The sequence below is a fragment of the Rhinolophus hipposideros genome, assembly GCF_964194185.1.
Source record: "Rhinolophus hipposideros genome assembly, chromosome: 7".
NCBI classification, from domain to species: Eukaryota; Metazoa; Chordata; class Mammalia; order Chiroptera; family Rhinolophidae; genus Rhinolophus; species Rhinolophus hipposideros.
Window position 1 is genome coordinate 34,297,383 of NC_138053.1, and position 22,434 is coordinate 34,319,816.

Consider the following 22,434-nt stretch of genomic DNA (forward strand, 5'->3'; position numbering starts at 1 on the left):
CCATAAATTTTTGGCAAAAAGTTCAGATCATCTAACTTTTTTACATACCCTTTTAAACACTTGGTTAACTTTTTGTCCAGTTGATATAAATTCATAATGAATAATCCCTCTGATATCAAAAAAGGTTAGCAACATCATTACAACAAAGTTCACAAACTTAGTTGTCTCATCCTACACCAAGTCAGACATTAGCTCTTTTTGGCAACACAATATGATTTCAAGTCCTATAGACGAGAATACAAAGAGTGATGATACACTTCCTGCTCTGAGCAGGATTGAGTCTGGGTCAGGGTTCGGCCCACTAAGTGACACTGCTTGGGAAATTGGGAAAGGCAAGGGTGCAGGAGTTGAAGAAATTGCAAAGACCCATTGCTTAAAGAGTAAAGTCTAAGCTCTCCTATTCAGCATTCAGGGCTTGACCAAATGTGGCTTCACCTCATCTTTTCAAAAATATCTTGTACTAATCACTTTTTCTCACTTTATAATCTAACCAAATAAATTGTGTGGCATACCTTCTTTGCATCTTAGTATCTTCTGTGCTTTTTTCTGATATTTTTCTACATCTTAATTGTCCTCCCACATCTCCCCATCCTCTTAGCCATGTGTTCAAAACAAATATTATCTTCAAAGGCCCACTCAAAATTTCTTACTCTTCTCTATAGAACATGCACTGAGAACCACTTTAGGAAATAATGTCTCCTTTATTCTCTATGGCATATCACTTCTTGCCTTATATAATACAAAAATAAATCTAATTGCATTTCTTGTCCCCCTTTCAAGTCTGTAGTATTTTGAGGAGAGATTTCATAATTATAACTCAATTATTTTCATACGCCCATGGTACTTCACGTAGAGCTTCACAAAAAAAATTAATAAAAGCTTATTAATATTTTTCAGCCCAGCTCTATCAAGAAACGAGCCACAGATTAAAGCAGTCTGATACAGATAGTATAGGTAATTCATTTCTGGCCATCATAATTATGGAATGCATTATTGCTTTAATACTGTATAGCATGAACACCAAAAGGAAAAAAAATATGAACTACCTTTTCTTAAAAAGACTACAATTAACCCTGCTAAGTTTTTCAATTCACTTGAATGCTAAGTTAGAATATTAACCAAAGTATTAACTACACAAGATTTTTAACCTAGCTCTGTCTTAGCCCTTATCTGTTGCCATTGCGTTATTGTTTCCATGGGCAAATACTGACAGTGACTTGTTAAATAAGCAAGCCATGGCTACAACACAGCAGTTGAATTTAGAAGGTGTGTCTGAACAAATGAATATTCAAAAAAGCAACAAGACTAGTGCACTTATCTGGAGTCATTGTACAGCAAAAAAAAAAAAAAAAAAAATTCTTATATTTGGGGGAACTCCAACAAAAATAAAGAGTATTCATTCAAAATGCAGACAATGTTACTAATCCACATAGGTCCAGATGTTTTTATTTCTTGTATTTTTTTACTGCCTGTTTTAGTTTTTTACATCAATTTGCCATTTTTTTGTGCATTCTGATTTTCCTTTAAATGTGTATTTCTTGCAGTGTAGAATCCTCCTGAGTTTTTTAAAAAATGGTTTAATTCTTAGTACCAAAAGTTCAACAGTACTGAGCAGTTCTGCAACACAAATCATAGCTTATGAGTCAAGAATGAAGATACTGCAGTGAGGAATTAGACTTCTAGAGATGTTACTTGGCATGGAAGAATGCTATAAAATGAGGATCATTGACAATAATGTATTAGTAACATCTCTTTTCAGTTGTCCATTTCACTTTCTCAGGAGTGTATAGTTTTTTTAGAAATAAAGAATGCTTTGGCAAGTTAAACAATAAGAACACTGATTTGACAGTGGGTAATAAATGGAAACTCTACTGTTAATATCCAGATTTAGCAACTAGGACAGTAATGGGAACTGCCTTTGTTACCTTGGAACCCTATTTAAATGACAATTTACAAGGTCATTTGGGGCATATAAATTTCAGGAGGTCATGCATATTGACATCAGTCAATAGCATAAATAGCATCAGTCCGATCCACAGAAAACTGCTTTGGTCCTTTGAGAACTAAAACCATCTGAACATTTTTAAAACATAGTGAACCAATTCCCAGCCTAAAATAATTTTCAAGGCAAACCCCAGTAAAACACAACATGAAAAAGGACATGATGTGGGTGTTTTATGTATCTATTATTCAGCAGCACCCTGGATAAGAAAGTTTTATTAAGAATGAACACATTCATCACTCCAGGGTGGAAAGGGGTCTGACTTTTTCACAACTAATTTCAGCTGGAAATTTAAAATCTCTTTTAGAAGTAAGAGAATAAGAAAATATTCAAAAAGAAAATTGTCATTGCGCATGAAACACAAATATTGTATTTACCAGTGGGCACGGTTAATTAATACTCAAAGAATAATCTGTCACTGGTAAACCGAAAATGTTCCAATTTAGGAACTGAACTTATTATTGTACAGAAGCCATACATACTGAAGAAGGAATATGCACCTCTGGTCTCTTGGTTCCTTATTTTGAAATTCTTTAATCTGACCATATCCATCTGCTTTCTCTATCCTGTATAAACAATTACAACAACATAATTTCTGCTGTTAAGAATACCACTGAAAAAGAAAGGAAAATTCCTAGTGCAATACAATTTTTGTTGGAGGTACAGGAAGGAAGGAATTGGAATGATAGAACCATTTTATCAAATAATGTTCAAATTCTCAAGCACAGAATTGGGGCAGTGGCTATAAAGAGATGTGAAATCAAGAGAGAGTTTCGAAGATGTGAGAAATTACATGATGACGTGAATAATTCAATCGAGAAAGAAAATTTGATTCCGCATAAAAAGGGGAGAATTTTTGGAGCAAGATCCTAAGGTATGCAAGATGGCTTAAACTCTGGGGCACAAGTGAAGAGGTAAGTCTTAGATTAGGTTTCGAAAGAAAACATCCATAATAACAGGAAGAAAATATTGGCAAAACATAAAGTAGATAAAGTGGTGGCAACCACTGGAGGTCTTCTACGGTTGTCTCTAATTTTTCATAAAACAGAAATGAAGGTCATCAGATAAGAGTGAGGACTGAAAAAAAAAAAGAAGAAGTTCTAGAAATTGGAGGAGAGAAGGAAAGGTATGGGAGACAGCCTCTAATGTATTCACTCAATATGCTTCCTGATACGCATTCCTTTAAATGTGAGTTGGATCTAGTGACTCGCTTTTAACAAAGAGAAGGCAAAAGAGCCAAGGTATCACTCTAAAATTCAGCTACAAGAAAACTGTGATTTTAATCTCTCTTTCAGCCTTCATTCTGGGAGAAACAAGCTGTCATGCTATGAGCTGCATTTGGAGGGTCCATGTGGCAAGGAACGGGTGGTGTCTCTCACCAATATCCTGCTAAAAATTGTTTGAGTGAGTTGAGAACTAGATCTTTCCTCGTTGAAGCCTCAGAAGACTCAAGCCCTGCCTGGCCAATGCCTTGTTTGCAGCTTTGTGAGAGACTTCTAGTCAGAAGCATCCACCCAAAGGGCACGCAGATCTCTTACCCTCAGAGCCATTGACATCATTCATGTTTGTTGCTTTAAGCAGTTTTAGAATGAGATAATTTAGGAGTTGCACTGGTAATAGCAACAAGGCCTATATTTTGACCAAGGAAGTTAGTGGCTGGGGTATGGTAAAAGACAAGATCATTGAAGCAGAGGACACATAGTGACAGAGAGGCCCGGATAGAATAGCGGAATATTAATATCAATAAGATGTAACAGAAATAGAGTTAGATATAGAAAGAGTACATTAAGAATTATTATCTTCAAGAAATTGGAGAGTTCCCAGGTGTTGGTAGATGACTAACAATAATGGCTAGCGGGGGGTTTGGTCTGATAGCCTAAGAATAAAAAACACGTTTTCCAGGAATCTGGATGATAGCCCCCACCGAAAAAGTGTCATAAAGGATTTTATTGAGTTAATTTATATTAAAATTATTCCAAAATATTATCACTGGATCATTTGGATCAAAAGTATCAAGGAGTTTCCAATCTGCCCCATTTCCTTCAGGAAGCCCTCACTTCATGCTCAAATTGGGGATAATGGCTCTCAACTGGCACCTTTCCCTGCCCCCCTTACTTACCACACTGGTAGGTTATTGTCTGTTGTGTGTCCTCCCAATAGACTTTAAATAAATATTAATATGCAAAGGCCTGTATTGCATTTCAATTGTATTCCCAAGTACTAGCCAATTAATTATCACATATTAAGTACTAATACTTCATAATAACCGAATAAGACAAAAGCTTGGGTTATTTTGTTTGTTTGGGGTTTTTTTTGGCAAACCATTGTAATGGCAAATGCCACTGAGAGCAATGCCAGGCACTATTCTAATACCTCTGCACAAAATAATTCATTTAATCTTCACACCCCTCCTTTAATATTAGTATCACTACTGTTCCCTTATTCCAAATTAAGAAACAATAAGGTAGAAATGCGTGTCCAACAACACACAGAGTAAGGACCTGAGAGAACCAGGGTTCAAACCAGGGTTCAAACCCACACAGTCAGAATGGAATCGTTTCACCCAACCACTTGCTCAAGTAAAAACACAGGAAGGCAAAAAAGACTTTTTAGACATGGTCCAACACATACCATTTTGAGCCCATTGGAAAACAAAGTTGTTATTAATAGTTAGAGAATGGAAAAGAGATCATGGAAACACTTCATTGATTTCAAAGTGTTTCAATTACCAATGATGAGGATTTATATTATTCAAACAACCTCAGTGGTTCATGAAGAGCTAAAACAGTGAATAAAAATATCAACATTTCTAGCACTATCAATCACTGAAAAATGAGTCAGCAGGCTTGAAGAATTCTTTAACTGACAATATTTCTAAAATTGATCATTTAAACAAGGTAGAGAGCATAAATGAGCTAAACATGCCTAATGATATTTGACTATGCTTGAACAGAATTCTGAGGGAGATCAGGTTATGATGAGATAAAAACTAGTTCCATTCATGATCGAATAAAAGGTTATCAACCTAAAATATTAGATTATTTCAGCAAAATGAATTAAGCTTTTCAATATTTTAAAATGTATCATTATATTCATCCTTTGAAACTGCCAGATATACCTGTAAATAGAAAATCTACATCTCATCACAAAGATGTAATATAAATTCAAGTTATTTTTATATCTGGTAAATAGCACATAATTGTCTTTCTCTCTTATCCTCATATTATCATCGAAGATTTTATGGAGACTGGAGTTGTTTAAGATATAAAAATGAGATGGTTTGGATTATTAAAACTTCTCTCCCTCTTCTTCTGGAATTCCAAGAGGAATATGAGAGATGTTATTAGTGATTGTGGTGTCATTAAGATGTCTGATAAAATTGCGCTGCAGCCTACTGCTCTACAAGACCGGCAGTTGAGATTATTGGAGAAAAGGTATGTAAGAGAGAGTTGTTTGAAGATGCTTAACATTGTTGGAGGCATGTGAGCATACACAAGGAAGAAGTTGAAAAATATAGACTATTCTTTAGGATCATGAGTGCTTTGTATGGAAAATACCTGATTATGCCATTAATAAGCTGTTTTATTACAGCACTAAAATGAGTGAGTTATGCATTTAAATTTATGGGTAAATAACCAAGCTACCAGCAGTAAATTAGAGAAGTCAAGTAGTATACTTATGAAATATGATTAGAACTCTAGATTATTTGGGGATATATAGTATGGTGCCTTACTCAAAGAGCATATCAATAATAGAACAAATGCTAAAAAAGTAATAATGAAAGAAGACTTTTACAATACATTCCTAAAATAAGAAATAACTATTATGTATGGTAGTTGAGAAGTATTTCAATAGTAAAGATGGCATATTTCAATTCAAGTACACACTATTTAAGCCTAGATATAGATAACATTTCAGTTTTGAATGTGTGCTTGAAAGGTTGTATTTTTTTCCAATTAGTCCCTTGAAATATTTCGGTATATTCCTCAGAAGCCTTAGAATAACATAAGCATTTCCTTTTGTCATTTTCTTCTGAGAGAACAAAGGATAAATGATATAATAATATGGATGACAGAAGCAAGGTTTCTTGTATAGTGCATGCATATGTTTATATGTGTGTATTATGCATATATGAAAGTGCATATGTGTATATATATGCATACTTGTTATAAATGCTCTATTAATATATGTATATGGCTATAAATATGAAACTTAAATAAAAGTATAAGGTTTAGGTAAATAAATGAAAAATTTGGGGATAAATACAGAAAGAATAGGTTTGAAGATAATAATAGCAACAGAAAAAGATGAGAAGTTACATAATTACATCTCTTCTGAAAGTGAGAGTATAATAAAATAGTATAATACTAGATTTATTTAGTATTAAAATTAATACAAAATACAACAAAATTTGAGACTAATTCTCTCTAGTGATTCATAACTAAAAACAGACCTTAGTGAAATGTTTTCTGTGTACAACACCCTAAACCTACCAAATCAGGATTTCCAGGGTGGGACTCAGGGAGCATTGAGCTGTACAGTTTTGATTAAGAGTCTCTCACAGAATGCAGCTTCCTCATTTTTATACCTAAGAAAGTGAATTCTGATTCCTAAGTATTGTGAAAAAGTTTTTATTTAGTAATAAAAGAAAAAAATATTTTCATAATTGCCTCAAAAAACGTTGTAATTTAAATATTACTATCCCATCAGATCACCATAATGTTGCATATTATTTTCCTACTCAATTGAAAAAAACTCAACAACAACTCAGAAAATATCAAGGCAACGTACAATATCTCCATAGTTATACAAGGTCTATTAAAGAAATATAAGTTATGGATAGGAATGGAAATCTTAATATAATTAGTTTTTCTTCCTGTAGTATAATTTGAAAGCAGGCTCTTCTTGGCTTCGTTATTTATTTTTCTTACCACTAACAAGCAGGATGCAGACCTTATTCTACAAATTTCCCCAAATTTTAAAACACTGTTAATATCTTTTTTCCTCCAAAATTAAATTCTGGTGTCTTTGGCCAGATGACAAATATTCTATTGCTCCTTTGTGTATATGTGTTTTATTGCTATTACCCCATTGCACAGTGGTTAAGACTAATAAGACTGAGGTCGGACAAATCAGACATCATCTGCCATTTCATAAACTCATGTGAACACCTCGCTCTTGGCCATGTTCCTCTAGATGGAAAAGTAGTTATGTTTTCACTTCTCATTCCTCCACAAACATAATTGAACAGCTCTCCTCATGGGAATTGCAATTTAATCATATACCCAAATTTCACTATTTGTATCCAAACTGAATCATCAGCCAAGAGACATATTGTAAATGACACCTATTTTGTCATATATGGCATATAGCCCCATTTTACACCTGGCTGGATACCTTAACTATGGTCTTCTTACCCAATCTGTCATGCAGACTCTAAAGTACAAGTTACGGGGAAAGAAAAGACTCAGTACTCTTTTATCTCTGGGTGAATCCACATTGGCCTTCAAATAGTGTTCATGCACTGTGTTTGTCATATCATTTTCTCTATTTTGTAACAGTGGAGAAATAATGGAAGTTTGTGAGGAAAGGGCATTCAGGCATTTGAATTACCAAGGCTGATCATGATTGTTTTTCATGTGGGTGGACAAGAAATACATTCCCCAAAATAAGCTATATCCCTCACTCCTGGTGACTACATTCATGAAGAAAAGGAAAAAACTGTATTGTTTGGCAACCTAATTTTTGTGGCAATATGTTTTCCTACTATTATGTAGTTGGACTTCATCAATTCTAATCCCTAAAGTAACTTTTTCAAGTCTCATTACACTCTTTTTCTCTAACATGAAAAGAGCACTTAGCAGGCCCACAAGCTCTTTTTCTTCATATGCCAAAAAAATCACATTCTGCACATTACCAATTTTGTGCAACTAAACTGTGAAATATGTAACTAGGAGACATGTGGTAATTATATAAACATATACTATCTTATTAAACAGAAGCTTATTCTGCTTTGTCTCTGAACAAAATGTTTGTCATTTTATTTGGTAGTGACTACTATATTCACAATCTTCTTGAAAATAGTTTAACTTATAACTGTATTTATTTACACAGAGTAAAACTTGAAGAACAGCTTAGATCTAAAACAGGGGAAGCAATATTTTGCATTTGTTCTAGAAGGCAAGTTAATGGGTTTACCAGAAAATTCACTGTGCTTTCTCTGATGCCAAGTTTTAATGGCTCATAAGACTCTTTTTTAACAATATTTTATATAGTCAGTGTCTTCAGGACTTGGGACAAGGAGACTGCAAGCTATCAAAATCTAAATCCAAGAATGCATCATTTTATTAATTACTTGATATTTTCCTCCTTTTTGGTTGTAACTGAAAAATAATGTACCAGAAATTTCACACTATATATAAATCTCCAACAAAAAGACTCACAACTGTATCTGCAATGGACTGTGTTCATTATTTTCACTACAACAGTTATTCTGAATTGTAGTATTTAGAGTACCATTGTCATCAGTTATTTTGTGGTTCAATTATTACTTTTGAACAATTTTGATATCTTTATGAATGACAGCTACAGTGCTAGTACAATAGTAAAATAAAACAATAAAGCTACAGGAATTATAACAGTATGGGATGAGCATAGAGGCAGGCATATAGACCAATGGAATAGAGTGCCCAGAAAACAACATGCATATCAACTGTGAAATGATTCTTGACAAGGGTACCAAGAATACACAGTGAGGAAAGGACAGTCTTTTCAACAATTGCTATTGGGAAAAGTCAATATCCACATGCAAAAGAATAAAATTAGACACTTATACCATACACAAAAATCAACTGAAAATTAAAGATTTAAGCATAAGACCTGAAATTATAACAATCTTAGGAAAAAACAGGAAAAGCTTCATGATGTTGGGTTTGGGAATGGTTTTTTGGATGTGACACCAAAAGCACAGACAACAAAAGCAAATAATAGACAAGTGTGGTTGTATCAAACTAAAAAGGTTCTGCATTGCCAAGAAAACTATCAACAGAGTAAAAGGGCAACCTACAGAATAGAAGAAAATATTTCCAAACCATACATCTAATATTACTATCCAAAATATATAAGAAACTCCTACAACTCAACAGCAAAAATCAAATAGCCCCATTAAAAATGGGCCACAGACACTTCTCCAAAAAAGACACACAACACAACAGATACGAGGTATGATCAAAAAATGCGGTGAATGTTTAAACTAAAATTTTATTACAGTAAAAGACACATTGCTATTAATCCCCCTCAGAATACTCCCCCTCATTTTGAACACACTTATCCCATCATTCTTGCCACTTTTTGAAATGGTTATGGAAGTCCTCTTCCATGAATGTCTTTACTTCATCCTCCATCATGATAACATTCCATGTCACACATCGCTTCTACAATAATTTCTGTCAAATAAAAACATTACAGTGTGTCCTCATCCACTTTATTCACTGGAAATGGCACTGCATGACTTCTGGCTCTTCCCCAAAGTCAAAATGACCATGAAAGGTAAATGTTTTGAATTGATTCAGGACATTCAGGCAGCCACAACAGCATAACTGAAGATACTCACGAAAGACAACTTCCAGAACTTCTTCAGAAAGTGGCAAGAATGATGGGATAAGTGTGTTCAAAGCAAAGGGGAGTATTTTGAGGGGAGTTAATGGCAATGTGTCTTTTACTGTAATTTTTTTTTGTATAAACATTCACCATATCTTTTGATCAGAACTTGCATTATAAAAAGATGCTAAAAAAAACACAATGAGATGTTAGCTCAAACCTGTTAATATGGCTATTTAAAAAAAGATAAATGTTGGCAAGGATGTGGAGAAATTGAAATCCTTGTGTACTATTGCTGGGAATATAAATTGGTACAGCCACTACAAAAAACAGTATGGCAATTTCTCTAAAATTTAAAAATAGAACTACCATATGATCCAGCAATCCCACTTCTGAGTATATATCCGAAATAACTAAAATTGTGATCTCCCAGAGATATCTGCCCCCCATGTTCAATGCAGCATTTCTCACCATAGTCACCATAGTCAAGAAAAAACCTAAATGTCCATCAGTGTATGAATAGATAAAGAAAATGTCATACACACACACACACACACGATGCAGAATCTTCAGCCCTAATAAAAAAGGAAATTCTAAATAATGCAACCACATGGATGAACCTTGATGGCATTATGCTAATGAAATAAGACAGACATAAAAGGACAAATACTGCATGCTTCCACTTACATAGTTCAACTCATAGAAGTAGAGAGTAGATAGCTGTTTCCAGGGGCTTAGGGCAAGGGGGAAACAGGGAGTTGTTGTCCTAAAACTATAAAGTTTCAGGTATACAAGATATTTATCTAGACATTATCTAGACATTGTGCCTACAGTTAACAATACTGTATTTTGTACTTAAAATTTTGTTAAGAGGGTAGATCTCAGGTTAAATATTCTAACCACAAAAAAAGAAATAACTCATAGACACAGACAACAGTGTAGCGGTTACCAGAGGGTAAAGGGGGAGGGAGATGGTAAAAGGGATCAAATATACGGTGATAGGAGAACTGACTCTGGGTGGTGAACACACAATGTGATATATAGATGATGTATTACAGAATGATACACTTGAAACCTATGTATTTTTTTTTACCATTGTCATTCCAATACATTTTTTTTTAATTAAATTTATTGGGGTGACAATTGTTAGTAAATTTACATAGATTTCAGGTGTACAATTCTGTATTACATCGTCTATAAATCCCATTGTGTGTTCACCACCCAGAGTCAGTTCTCCTTCCATCACCATATATTTGATCCCCTTTACCCTCATCACCCACCCCCCACCCCCTTACCCTCTGGTAACCACTAAATTATTGTCACTCCAAAACATTTTAACAAAAAATTAAAATTAAAAAAAAATATTCTAACCACAAAAAAAAGAAAAAAATTGTACAAATAAAGTTGTACATATTACATAAAAGCTTTAGTCCATAAAATGGAAGAACCCTTAAAAAAAAGATTCTGTGTATTCTAGAATATAAACTCATCCTTTAAAAATTATATGTAATATTTGTAAATGATTTCACTGAAGCCTGAAGTCACGGTTAAGGAAAGAGAGAGTATTCAGAAAGATTAAAGGACAGTCTTTTTTTAAAAAATCAGCAAACAAAAACACCGATACACAAAAGATATAAAATTACATTAACCACCTACAACTAATATTATCTCATGAAAAGATTAATTCATAGTCACTATTTAAAAATAATTTAAAATGTTCAAAAAATTCTGGTGAAAATTATGATGAAAACCATAATTAATGTTATATTTTAAATTTGAAATGCATGTTTAAAATGTTGAATTATCTTTTCTTCTGGAACCAGCATATTGACAAAGGATTTCTCAAATACTTCCAAGGACAGTAAGTGTCCAGAACACTTTAAGAAGCACAGCTCTGATGCATGCTCAAAGTACTTTTGGCCATTTATCATGCTGAAATTGAATCCTTTTGATGGTCATCTTTTTTCCCCGAGTTAACTGGGAAATGAGCAATTGCATCTTTTTATTTTACCGCTCTTTTGTTTGTTTGTTTAAAATAATTGGATAGAGTCCCAGATCAGCCTCAATATCTCTTTTGATAGTTTATAAACATCATGCAATGTACCCAGTGATAATCTCTTCTCTGACAGTCAATGTAAAATTTATAAAAGTGTTTGTAATTGGTTACTCTGGGATTACTAGTTAGGTTTAATCCAAGTGCTTGAAACACTTTTTATATATTTCATAATCTAAATGTAAAACAGTAAACCAAAATCCAAGTTCTTTTAAAGACAATACCCACGGAGAATTTTAGTATTTGAACAAAGACAAACCATTTTGCAATGTTTTTTGATGATTCAGTTATATCCTGGCAACCTTTCAGTATTACTTAAAAACCTCAAAAGATTCTTCAAAAATGAATGCATATTAATAAATTTTGCACTTTTTAATTTAAAAAAATAATTTGTTTCCTCCTAGGTCCATAATGTATACTTGTTTCTGGATGGTGCACAATCTGTAAGCATTCACCCTGAAGCTCCTGTGACCATTCCAAAACTCCTTCCCTAAAGAGCTGGCTGCTCAGACAACCAGAATAAAAACAGAATAATAGCAAGCCAGAAGCATCAACTATATGAGAAAACATTTAAAATAATTTGACTTTTTTATTGAAATTGTCATCTTGAAGAAGTCAAAACTCAGTTTCTTTCACATGTTACACTTCAGTACTGTTATTGCGTGAAATTACATGTGAGCGAGACACTTCCCTGTCTTCTTCAAGTACTGAGGGCCTTGAGTTCTCCATTAAGCCCTATACCCTCCTCAGCACCATTACAGCCCAAACACTCTCTCGTGAGAAAAGGGAAGATACAAAAGAAATAAAATGGCAGATGAAAAGGCATTTTAATCTGTTTTATAGGAAGAGGCTGTTTATGTGCTTACTTATACATGTTACTTCACTCAAATTTGTCATTGCAATAGTCAGAAGAAAAGCCCTGGAAACTAGCCTCTCTTTAGTACCAGAAAAATAAATTTGCATTGTGAATCTTGAGTAATGAGACTTCCAAAAACCTGGCATCCTAGATCAGCCCTGCATCCTTCCTAATGGAACTTGGTATGCTATCCATGAGACCATGATCAAACTACGTGAGAAATTTCTCTTTTAATTTTCCAGTGGCTTCACTCATTCTGAAAATAAATGCAATATTTTCAAATAGCCAAACCATTTGGAAACAAACTTCAAGAAGAAGTATGGTATTAATTATCTAGGGCAAAAACCGAGATATGCCTACATTATCTTAAGAGTAATTTTCCTGTGTGGCACGTATTCTGGCTCAAAAAACCAATTTTTAAACAATATTTAATATACATAACGACAATGATGATGAAAGAGTGAGAATAGTTCATCAATACTAACAGCAACTCTGAAAGAAGTATACTGCCTCCAAAGATAGATTATTCTGGCTCCTGCCTCTTTTTCATGGTGAGGAGGTGGCACGTGAAATGGCCGGGCCCAGCTTAAGAGGCACAAGATTCAACATATTCAGAAGCCAACTCTAGACCAAACCAGAGTACTACCGGGTTTGACCTACAAGTCACACACCCAGAGGGAATTCTCTGAAGGCACAAGAGCCCATAGAGGCCAAACCTCATTTAAGTGGCCAACCCTCACCCAGCACAACACCCTGCAGTGATCAGAGCCAAGTCTCACAACTAGACGGCCTAGGAGTTAAACCCACCTACTCACAAGCAAAAAGCAATTAAAGTTCTTCTTGAACAGGACAATATACTAAACACACGAGCCACCTGTGGAGCACATGCAGCAGAGAAGAACGAAGTAGTCCAAGTCAAATATAAAGGACACATACTACATAAGATAACCCAGCAAGAACTAAGGCCTCTAGGGGATCTTCCTAATACATCAAAGCAAACACAGAGAGTCAGTCAGAATGGGGAAACAAAGAAACATGTCCCAAATAAAAGAACAGAAGAAACCTCCACAACTGGAACCAAATGAAGCAGAGGTAACCAACCTGTCAGAGACAGAGTTCAGAACACTGGTGATAAGAATGTTTAAGGAGCTTAGAGAAGACATAAAGAAGGATATAGAAATCATAAAGAACAACCAGTTAGAACTTAAAAAGGATGTAGAAATCTTAACGAACAACCAGCTAGAACTAAAGAACACAACTACTGAAATTAAGAACTCACTTGAAGGAATGACCAGCAGGTTAGATGAAGTAGAGGATCGAATCAGCGACTTAGAAGACAAGTTAGCAGAGATCACCCAAACTGAACAACAGAAAGAAAAAATAATAAAAAACAATGAAGATGGGTTAAGAGACCTCTGGGATAACATCGAGCGCAACAAAATGCGCATCATAGGAATACCAGAAGGCAAAGAGAGGAAGCAAGGGATTGAGAACATATTTGAGGTAATAATGTCCGAAAACTTCCCTAACCTGATCAAGGAAACCAACATACAAGCCCAGGAAGTGCAAAGAGTTCCAACCAGGATAAACCCAAACAGGCCCACACTGAGACACATCATAGTTAAAATGGCAAAGCTTAAAGACAAAGAGAGAATCTTAAAAGCAGCAAGAGAAAGGCAGAAGGATACATACGAGGGAGCTCCCATAAGACTATCAAATAACTTTTCTACAGAAACATTGAAGGCCAGGAGGGAATGGCAGGAGATACTCAAAGTGATGGAACACAAAGGCCTACAACCTAGATTGCTTTATCCAGCAAGGCTATCATTTAAAGTTGATGGAGAGATAAAGAGCTTCCCAGAAAAGAACAAACTGAAAGAATTTATTACAACCAAGCCAGCATTGCAAGAAATACTAAAATGACTTCTGTAAATAGAAGAAAGATGAAAACAATTTACTACAAATTTAAAAACGGCAATAACTATGTACCTATCAATAATCACTTTAAATGTAAACGGATTAAATGCTCCAATCAAGAGACATAGGGTGGCTGAGTGGATAAGGAAGCAAGACCCTTGTATGTGCTGTATACAAGAGACTCACTTCAGACCAAAAGACACACACAGGCTGAAAGCGAAGAGTTGGAGTAACATATTTCATGCAAACGGAAGCGAAAAAAAAACTGGAGTTGCAATACTTATATCTGACAAAATAGACTTTAAAATGAAGAACATATTAAAAGACAAAGATGGGCACTATATAGTAATAAAGGGATCAATCTGACAAGAGGACATAACCCTAGTAAACATCTATGCACCTAACATAGGAGCACCTAAATATATAAAACAGGTACTGATGGACATAAAGACAGAGATCAACAGCAACACTATCATAGTAGGGGACTTCAACACACCTCTGACAACAAGGGACAGGTCCTCCAGACAGAAAATCAATATGGAAACAACAGCCTTAAATGATACTGTGGACCACTTGGATTTAATCAATATTTTCAGAGCATTTCACCCCAATGCTGCAGAATACACGTTCTTCTCAAGCGCACATGGAACATTTTCCAAGATAGATCATATGTTAGGACACAAAACAAGCCTTGATAAATTTAAGAAAATTGAAATCATACCAATTGTCTTCTCTGATCACAGTGCTATGAAATTAGAAATGAACTACAGGAAAAAAAAAAAAAAAACCAGGAAGACACACCAATTCATGGAGGCTGAATAACATGTTACTAAATAAGGAATGGGTCAAGCAGGAGATCAAAGAAGAAATCAAAAGATATCTCGAGACAAATAAGAATGAGAACACGACGACCCAAAATCTATGGAATGCTGCGAAAGCAGTCCTAAGAGGGAAGTTCATAGCACTGCAGTTCTACCTAAAGAAACAAGAAACATCACTAATTGACAGTTTATCTTCACACTTAAGGGATCTGGAAAAAGAACAGCAAAATAAGCCCAAAGGGAGCACAAGGAAGGAGATAATAAGGATCAGAGCAGAAATAAATGAAATAGAAACCAGAAAAACAATACAAAAGATCAATGAATCCAAGAGTTGGTTCTCAGAGAAGATAAACAAAATTGACAAACCTTTAGCCAGACTCATTAAAAAAAGGAAAGGACCCAAATTAATAAAATCAGAAATGAAAGAGGAGAAGTGACAACAGACACCACAGAAATACAAAAAATTTTAAGAAATTACTATGAGCAACTATATGCCAACAAATTTGACAATCTGGAAGAAATGGACAATTTTCTAGAGGCACACAACCTTCCAAGGCTAACTCAAGAAGAAACAGAAAGCCTGAACAGTCTGATTACCACCAGGGAAATTGAATCAGTAATCAATAATCTCCCAACAAACAAAAGCCCTGGACCCGATGTCTTTACAGGTAAATTTTTCAAAACGTTCAAAAAAGAATTATCACCTATTTTCCTCAAGCTCTTCCAAAAAATCCAGAAGGAAGGAAGACTTCCAAACACTTTTTACAAAGCCACTATCACCCTGATCCCAAAAGCAGACAAAGACACCACAAAAAAAAGAAAACTACAGGCCGATATCTCTAATGAACATAGATGCAAAAATTCTCAACAAAATATTAGCGAACAGAATTCAGAAATACATTAAAAAGATCATACACCATGATCAAGTGGGATTCATCCCTGGTATGCAGGGGTGGTTCAACATCCGCAAATCAATTAATGTGATACACCACATTGACAAAATGAAAAATAAAAATCACATGATCATATCAATAGATGCAGAAAAAGCATTTGATAAAATACAGCAACCTTTTATGATAAAAACCCTTAAGAAAGTGGGAATAGAGGGATCATATCTCAACATAATAAAGGCCATATATGACAAACCCACAGCTAACATCATACTCAACGGGGAAAAGCTAAAACCATTCCCCCTAAGATCAGGAACAAGACAAGGTTGCCCACTTTCTCCACTTCTATTCAACATAGTGCTGGAAGTTCTAGCCACAGCAATCAGACAAGAGAAAGAAATAAAAGGCATCCAAATTGGTAAGGAGGAAGTAAAATTATCATTATATGCAGATGATATGATACTATATAGAGAGAACCCTAAAGACTCCACCAAGAAACTGTTAGAACTGATAGATGAATTTAGTAAAGTAGCAGGATATAAAATTAATATTCGGAAATCAGTTGCATTTGTATATACCAATGATAAAATACCAGAAGGAGAAATTAAAAAAACAATTCCATTTACAATTGCTCCAAAGACTATAAAATATCTGGGAATAAATCTAACCAAAGATGTAAAAGATCTGTACTCAGAAAATTATACGACACTGAAGAAAGAAATGAAAGAAGACATAAATAGATGGAAACACATTCCATGTTCATGGATAGGAAGAATTAACATAGCTAAAAAGTCCATACTGCCTAAGGCAATATACATATTCAATGCAATTCCTATCAAACTACCAACGACGTTTTTCACAGAAATAGAACATATAATCCTGAAATTTATATGGGACCATAAAAGACCCCGGATAGCCTCAGCAATCTTGAGAAATAAGAACAAAGTGGGAGGTTAACGATACCTGACTTCAAATATACTACAAGGCTACAGTAATCAAAACAGCATGGTACTGGCATAAAAATAGACACATAGATCAATGGAACAGAATAGAGAGTCCAGAAGTAAATCCATGCCTATATGCCCATCTAATCTACGACAATGGAAGCAAGAATGTACGATGGGGTAAAGACAGTCTGTTCAATAAGTGCTGTTCGGAAACCTGGACAGACACATGCAAGAAAATGAAGCTGGACAACCTCCTTACACCATATACAAAAATAAATTCAAAATGGCTTAAAGACTTAAATGTAAGATCTGAAACCATAAAATATCTAGAAGAAAATATAGGAAGAAACTTCATGGACATTACCCGGAGTAAGATTTTCACTGATATATCCCCTCACGCGAGGGAAGTAAGAGAAAAAATAAACATGTGAGATTACATCAAACTAAAAAGTTTTTTCACAGCAAAGAAAACCATCAATAAAACAAAAAGAGATCCTACTGAATGGGAAAAGATATTTGCCAATGATATATCTGATAAGGGATTAATATCACAAATCTATAAAAAACTTACTCAACTCCAAACAAACAAACAACCCAATTAAAATGGGCAGAGGACTTGAGGAGACATTTTTCTAAAAAGGACATACAGATGGCAAGAAGACATATGAAGAAATGCTCAACCTCACTAACCATCAGAGAAATGCAAATAAAAACCACAATGAGATACCACCTCACTCCAGTCAAAATGGCTATCATCAATAAATCAACAAACAACAAATGCTGGCACGGATGTGGAGAAAAGGGAACGCTAGTGCACTGTTGGTGGGATTGCAGATTAGTGCAGCCACTATGGAAAACAGTATGGAGGTATCTCAGGAATCTGAAAATGGAACTACCCTATGATCCAGTAATTCCACTCCTAGGCATCTACCCGGAGAAATCCAAAACTCCAATTCAAAAATCTGTATGCACTCCTATGTTTATTGCAGCACTTTACACAATAGCCAAGATATGGAAACAACCGAAATGCCCATGGGTAGATGACTGGATTAAGAAGCTGTGGTACATTTATACAATGGAATATTATGCAGCCATAAAGAAGAAAGAAATCTTATCATTTGCAACAACATGGATGGATCTAGAGAACATTATGTTAAGTGAAATAAGTCAGAAAGAGAAAGACAAGTACCATATGATCTCACTTATATGCGGAATCTAAAGAAAAGAATATGTGAATGAACTAATCGGAAATAGTTTTGGGGACACAAAGAAAAAACCGAGAGTTGTTAGATGGGCTGGGCGGGGGGGTTGGGGGGAGGATACGGGGAAAGGTGAAGAGATTAGGAAGCAGATGGTAACCACGAGATGGCCTCAAGGTTTTTTGAAAATTAATTTGGGGAACGTATTCAATAATGTTGTAAAGATTTTGTTGGGTATCCGATGGACATGCGTCCTTTTTGGGAGACCACCTCAGGGATACTGTGAATGCCTGATCATGGCATTGTACACCAGAAGCTAAACATTAATGAATGCCAACTATAATTTTATATATATAATGTGATGACTCAGTGTGAGGTCGGAGGGATAGTGGATGGGGGCAGGGGCGTTCACAATGTGGGGGATATAAATGATGAACGTCTAAGTATTACCTTGTCTTTTACACCTGAAACTAATAAATTAAAAAAAATAAAATAAAAAATAAAAAATAAAAAAAAAAATAAAAGATGTAGCCCCTAAAAAAAAAAGATAGATTATTCTGAGTATTTAAATACTAGCATGTTCACTTTTTATAAACCAATATTATGACTGTATAATCAGACTCTCCATCCATTTTCCAGATTTACGTACCTGTGAGGTCCCATCAAATTAATGCACATGCCAGGAGAAGTGATTCTGGTTCCTTAGCAACTGACGATATTTATCTATAAACCCCCCCAATGACCTGGCTCCTACCTACAAAGATTTATTTATTTCTAGCCTTAAACCACAGCCTTAATGCTTCACCATTTACTAAGAAATAAGGATACAATGCCTTCTCATCTAATTAATTTTTACTTTCAGGACTTATTTTAAACTTACAAAACAAACACAAAAGCACAAAAAAGCATTAGCCATTTCTGTAGTATCACTCAAGTGATGGCAAGTACTACTGCTTAGTATTTCAAATAACCAAAGTAGTAACTGTAATGACTGAAGAAACAGAATAGTATAAACTTCATTGTCACCATTTCCCACGAATCCCTTAAACAAATTAAATAGCTGGGCTGTGTCTTCTGTGGCTTAGGGATTTAAAACAATGTTAATTGACAGAGATGTATTTAAAGGGGAAATTAGTGTATCCTCAGACAAAAGGCACACGCACACTGTATAATTGCTACAAGTGAAATATAAGTATTAAGTAAAATGAGACAATCTCAGAAAATAAAAGTCAGGGAAAAGGAGTTCTAATAATAAGTAGTTTATTTTTGAACCCCAAATGACTTCATTTAAAGCAGTTTATGCCCTAGAGAATTCAATCCATATATGGCGATAACAAAACTCTTCGATGTTAGTGAGGCATTTTAAAATGCAGAAGGTACCAATGCCCCAGTACAGGTCAGGAAGGGTTAATGAGCAGGCCTTGGTTCTGAACACAGGCCTGCATAAACGCAAGGCAAAAACTAAATTTTTGGAATGTATTTGAAATTTGATTATCTTCACCTTTCTCAACCCCAACTCAAGGAAGAAAAATATCATGGGCGGTGACATTAGTTGAGATGAATCACTCATTAGTAAGTGCTGTCTTCCCAGACGGATGTTGGAAGCTGCTGACATCACCTTTTCTGAGCACTTCTGAGGAGAATCTGTCCTGTGAGCCTGCTTGGTATTCAGAACAGAACAGCCTTTGAAGACCTTTATGTACTCCCCCAAGGCTTCATCCTCAATCCCAAGAACCTAAACTTCTCTGGAAGACTTTTATCTTCTTAGTCTGCTGTGGACTAGTATAATTACTAGTAGAAATAGTAGTGTTTCTGTTGTTTCCCCTATATATATTTACTTCTATTTTAACTTTATGCCCTACTAGGCATTTCTTTTTCACTTGGCTGACATTTTCTCTCAGTCTCTTTCAGTCTCTCTCTCTCTTCCTCCTCCATCTCTCCCTCTCCTCCTCCTTGTCTCTCTTTCCTCCTCCTTCTCTCTCTCCTCTCCTCTGTTACCAACACAATTGTTTCACTTTGATCCACAGCACTTACATACCTAAAAATCATCCCGCTGATAGTAGTAGCAGAAGAGACAAAACTATTGCAGAAACAGAGATGATTGAGGAGCCTTGTATTTTTTTCTACCAGTTAAAAGAGCAACAGGAGACCAACTTCCTCTCAACAAGCACCACAATTTCTTTACTTAGAAAAGAAATCAAATTAAGCACATTTATTTGTTCAGCTTTGGGTGGATATATGGGTTTCTCGAAGAGTACTGAGGTCAAGCGCTCACAAACTCTAATCAGCCACAGTATTAATCTTGCCAGGGGTTGCGTTTCATTCCCAAGCCTCAACAAATATTGCAATTTATTTTATAAATAAAATAACCTTGCTTTTCGACAGTGCTGTTCCATAATGAGGGAGAGAATTAATGTGCCCTGAGAACTGGTGTGCGTTGTTAACTGTGTAAGAACAAGGAGGCAGCCAGCACCCACAATCATGACTTGGAAAGTAAAATGCATCCCCTGCCTTGTGCAGGGAAGGAGAAAGAGTTAAAGACGAGCATGTCAAGAAAAGCTCATTTAATGGTGACAAACTGTGCAGGGTCCCTGAGTAGGATTACATACATTTACAGTTTAAGTCTCTGAATGAGGATTTCATTTACTTTCTAATTTTATCACATATATGGTCACAGTCTTATTCCCCTTAAAGAATATTCAACTTTATCTTTTCCACAATATAAATTAGACTACTAAAAGAATGCAAAGGGTATGCTCTGTGTTCGGCAGAAAGGCAGAAGTCACAAAAGATAGATGTCTAACAATAGGCCAACCTCCCATGGTAGATGAACAGCAAGCAGCCTGCTTACATTATTTGCAACCTCTGTACAGATATGAGGAAGATGAGCCTTTTCTAGTGCAGGGAATTCTGAGTTTCTTTCTAAGCAGTGATGGTGAGCAAAAGGCCCAATAAGACAATGGAAAAGCAATTATATACCTTATTTCACATACATATTTACTAAATACAACCATGTCAATGACATCGGCTGGACTAAAAGTCAGCGGGAGAAACGAGTGGCGAAGTAAACCTTAAACTCTCAAGTGTGCAAATTTAAGTTTCCCCCTTTTATTCATAGGCCTCCCCTCTGATGTATTCTTTTTTGTGACACCAAATTTCTCAAATTCCACCTGAGATCTCCCCACCCCTTCACAAAAGTAGAATTAAAGAGATGATTGACGGCCTACCTTTTACTTCATTTTCCTTCATTTGTAGATGCTTTTATTAATTATAATACCATTGCTATAAAGTAGGTTTCCTTTTGACCATACAGTTAACCAGTAAACCATGGGGACCCCAGCTTTAAACAAATACTAAGTTTATTATGTTGAGTCTGGTTTCCCCATTGCCTTTAATCTTTGCTCAAAAAAAAAAAAAGAAAAAGTCCTCCTACTCTTTTCCCTGACTTCTCTTGCCTAATTCTTTAATTCTTTCTGCCCCTCTCGCCTTTAAAAAAAAAAAAAAAAAACAACTCCATCCTTCTCTCCATAAGATCTCTCCTCACATCCTGGCTGACCTGCAGAGTTTTGTAGAACTGCAAAGTTTTTCCTCAATTTAATAACCTAATTTTTGGATGAGTTTTCTTATCCCTACATTATAGATTTCCCTCTCTGACCAATACTTTGGGATTAAAATTTGTCAAAATATTCCACAAATAAAACATGTATAATTAGCATTACTGTTCTGTATAATTAGCAAACTAAAATACACTTAAAAACTGAAGCTAAGGATAAGCCTTGCAAAGGAAGAGAGGTGGTGAGGACAGACAGAGATTGAGAGACTTATCTGTTGAGTCCCTTTCTCCCAGCTCCTCCAAATGTGACCCATGCTACACTCAGCATCCCAGGAAAAGGCTGACTGGTTCTTTTGCACTGTAAGCTCTAGCAGCTCCCACCTCTTCATCTTTAGGAACAATTACAGATCAGCTGAGACTCCTGTTGTGATCTACAATTTACCTTTAACAGCACAAATGCTCCATTAACCAAAAGAGAAAAAAATTATGCTTATGAATAATTAACTGATTTTTGTAGAAAATTGACTTCTGCATATAAAGTAGAATAATGAGACTAAACATTATAGTGGTTAAGATCATACACTTCAGTGTAAGGAA